Here is a 4,388-nt window from a genome sequence, read left to right on the forward strand (position 1 = left end):
GGTGGGACAGGGCAGGGCACAAACACTATATGCAGCCACTGAAGCTTATCCAGAGGAAACAAAGCAAATAATGGGTGCTAGAGTGATATTTAAGCCCTAGATCAAGTGATAGCTGAAGTAGGGTACCCCTGGATCATTCAGTAACATAAAGCCATAAATTTGTCCTTTTGCTAACATAGGTTTGAGCTGAGTTTATAATGGAAAGATCACTAACTGATACAATTTCCTCAGATCCTCCAAAGAGCTTAACCCCATGATAATAAAGACACGCAATAAACATTGGGTTGGCCAAAAAGTTCATTCAGGTTTTTTGGTAAGATGGTATGGGAAACCCAGAATAAACTTTTTGGGCAACCCAGTACTGCATGTGTGCTAAGTCACTTCAGTTATGTTCAACTCTGTGCAACCCCATGGACTGTAGCCCACCAGGCTCCTCTGCCCACGGGATTCTCCAGGCAAGAATACTGGAGTGGGTTGGCATGCAGGGGATCTTCCTGATCCAGGGATCAAACCACATCTCTTAAGTCTCCTGCATTGGCAGACGGGTTCTCTACTACTAGAGAGAAGCCACCTGGGAAGCCCCAACCCAATACTACAGAGTCACAACATGTGAAGACTCTGTAGATGAGGAAACTGGGACCAGCTTTAAAGGGATTTGCTGAGTCTAGTGGCAAGTGAGTGGCAGAGCCTGGGTGAGAGCCTGGGTCTCAGTCAAGGGCTTCCCCCACTGCAGGGACAAAGGCCACTGTTCCTCCTGCCCTGCCCCCCAAACCTTGTCCCTGGGGGGAGAGGGAGGGGCCGGAGAAAGCCAGTGCGAAGCCGCAGCACCCTCAGCCCCCCAAACAGGAAGACTCGGTTGCAAGCCAGGAGGCCAGAGGGGAGGTGAGGCAGGAAATTGAGTGGCTCTGTATCAACCACACGTGCCACGTCACCTGGAGACTGTGAGCAAGAAGCCGGTGCAGAGATGGGGAGCAGCTGCCAATGTGGGGAGCAGCTGCCAATGTGGGCAGCAGGCAGGTCCATATCTCCAGGAACTCGGGGGGCCCCATCCCACGCTTCAAAGAGCTCTCTGCCCTCAGGAAGGCTGTCCTCAAGTGGAACGGTGGGGCCGGGAGAGCTCCAATAGGGGCAGAAATATGTGGTCCCTGGAACAGAAGAGTCAGACATTTGTGACAGACAAGTGCTTATGGCCATCTGCATAGCAATCGGATGCCTTGGATTTTCAGACCAGTTGGCATTTCAGTCAATGAATGTTAAGCTCCAGAAGCCATCTTGGGCCATGAAGTGACTTTGGAAAAAGAGCTGAACCAGTTGTTTACTGCTATGTAACAAATCACCCCAAAGCCTAGTGGCTTAAAAGAACATCATTTGATGGTCTTGTTTTGTTTTCTCATGGTCCGGGGGTTGACTGGCCTCAGTTCAGTGGTTCTAGCTCTTTTGTGTGTTTGTGGGCAGATAGTGGCTGGGGTTAAATCAACTCCTTGCAGTGCAGGAGACCCGGGTTCGATCCCTGGGTCAAGAAGATCCCCTGGAGGAGGGCATGGCCACCCACTCTAGTATTCTTGCCTGGAGAATTCCATGGACAGAGGAGCCTGGAAGGCTACAGTCCATGGGGTCACAAAGAGTCAGACACGACTGAGTGCTCAAGCAATTGCGCGTGCACACACACACACATACACACACACACCCCTCATGCGTCTGTCTCCAACACGGTGGCTTCAGAATAACTGAGCTTCTTACATGGCAGCTCAAGGCTCCAAAGACCTGTGAGAAGGGGCAGAAAAACAACCAGATGGAAGCCATATCTCCTTTGGTGACCTCACCTCAGAAATCCCTCATTGTTACTTCTGCCTCATTTAATTAATTAGAAGAGTCTGGCCTAGGATCTTCCCTCGTAGTCTAGTAGCTAAGATTCTGTGCTCCCAATGAAGGGACTCCAAGTTCGATCCCTGGTCAGGGAACTAGATCCCACATGCTGCAAATAAGACCTGGCGCAGACAAATTATATATACATATATATATTTTTTTTAATATATATATTTTAAAGAAGAGTCTGGCCCATATACAAAGAGAGGGGACTTAAACTCCATCCGGTTGGAAGGACCATTGAAGAATGTTCGGTCATGGTTTTCAACCACCGTAGAAGTCATACTTGGCAAAGCAACAAGGTCAAGGGGCCCGGGTCTCAGCAATGTCGGAGCTGCCGGAACTGCCTAAACCCAAACTTCTTAAACCGGAGAGAGAAATCGAACTCTGTTCTGAACATGCCACTGTCAAATGGGGTTTTTCGGTGACCCTCAGCCCAACTTGACCCTAATGAACAGAGAGTACAAATTGCCATGTCGGGTTCCTGGCACGGAGCAAGCTCTCAAAGGGAGGGAAGTTAGGGGGTGTGTGGCAGGGACGAGCAGGCCATCAGAGCTCAAATATTCCCCTGTCCCCTAAGTTCACTTCCACTGTGTCCCCATATTGATTTGTTAAAATGAGAAAACACACAAAGGAAAGCTAAGGAAGTAGAGTGCAAACAGTAAGTGCCTATCAACAGAATCAATGAATGGATAAGTACAGAGGCTTAACGGACAAGGGAAGGTCTCCAAAGCAAAGGCTCTCACATGTGGCTGGGGGGCCCAGGTTGGCTGAAGATCACATGATGAAAAAGTCCTTTGTCTTAGGATTTGTCTCTGTTCCTCTCCTCCTCCCTCTTTCTTCTTTCCCTTCATGTTCTCCTCTGCTTCTCACCCTCTCCCTCTCCCTCCCTGTTAGGTTTTCCTCCTCCTCCTTCTTCCTCCAGTGGCTTCTTCTGTCTCTCTTCCCACACCCACCTAGCTCCTATTCTTCCCAAGGAAACCAGGAATGTTCTGATGCCCTGGACAGAGGAAAGAGAAAAATCAATCCCTCCATCGATCCCATCTCTTTGGCAGGCCTGGCGGATGTGGTCCCAGCCTCCATCCACCCTCTCCTCCCCTTGCCTCACCACTTCCACCCACGCGCTCCAGTCACCTCACCACATTCTTCCCCGCTTCGTGCCTTTGCGCACGCTGTCCTCTCTGCAGAGATGTCTGCCTCATCTCCCCTTTCTGTTCCGGCAACACCTACTTGTCAATTACCACCCAGCTCAGATGTCACCTTCAGTGGGAAAGGCCCCACTCCGAGCCCTGGGGGAAGATTCCTGCCCCTTGTGTGCCCAGAAGCTGGTGCTTGCGTGGTCAGAACACTTGTCCCACTGGGTTGATGCAGTTTGTCTTGGTCTTGCATTGCAGACCCTCTGAGAGTACACTTTCCAGGACATTTGCAATGCCAGCTCTAATGACTTACTCTCTCCTGGATCACAGCAAAGACTTACTCAGAAGAGGGTGTCTCCTGTGTTCCGACACCTGGAATGAGCATCTTCTGGGCATCTCTCAGATCAAGCAAGGCAGGTGGGCCGCCCTTATATCATGTCTGGACCCAAAGGAACCCTGGGTGTTCCTTGGACTGGTTCCCTGAAATCTGAGTTTTTAACATGTTTGAGCAATGTCTTACCCACTTATTCCCTGGACACTTCTGTTACGATCGATTGTATTTTTCAAATACGTCACGGCAATATTTCCAGTCCCATAGGTTCTTCCAGAATCTTGCCACTCCCATCAAGAGGTGGTGTCTTTTTGAACCTGGGTGGGTGTAAGTGGTGCTATGCAACTCCATGCTAGGTCATAAAATGCAAACAGCTTTCACCTGTCTCTCTCTCTTTTGGGACCCTCACTCTTGGAACTCAGTTGCCATGCTGTGAGGAAGCCCAAGCCACCTGGAGAGGTCACGTGTAGGTTTTTGGCCAACAGTCCCAACTCAGCTGACAGCCAGAATCAATTGCCAGACATATGAGCAAGCCAGCCTCCTTCCTGGATGAGCACGCTTGCCTGACAAGCAGGCTCCCTCAGTGTCTGCAGCAACAGAGAAGCCCCTGGCAGAAAACACAAGGCACAGATGCAAAGTTCGCACTTTGGGTGAGAGGCTGTCAGGGTGAGTTGAGTGGAAGCCCTCATGGAGCTGTCGGCTGCAGCCACAGTGGAAATGGAGGTCAGGCTGCGGGGAAGTGACTCCAGGCACCAGAGACCAAAAAAAAAAAAAAAAAAAATCCCAGCAACTTCTTTAACCCCTCGGTCTCAGTTTCCTCATATGCAAACTGTCAATCCTCACAGAGGAGTTGTGAGGATTACACTAGATGACCCATGCAAAGTGTGGGCCATGTCGGAAAGGCTCAATCTGCTGGGAAGGAAAAGCTTCTGGGGTCTCAGGAAGACTTCCGTAAATCTGTAGCAGATCAGCTGCTCTCGAGAGCCATGAATTCCCGATGCAAGCACCCAGGGCTCGGGACGAAAACAAATGTTCTGGAATTCTGCAAACCTACC

This window comes from Odocoileus virginianus, chromosome X (assembly GCF_023699985.2).
Source record: "Odocoileus virginianus isolate 20LAN1187 ecotype Illinois chromosome X, Ovbor_1.2, whole genome shotgun sequence".
In the NCBI taxonomy this organism is placed as follows: domain Eukaryota; kingdom Metazoa; phylum Chordata; class Mammalia; order Artiodactyla; family Cervidae; genus Odocoileus; species Odocoileus virginianus.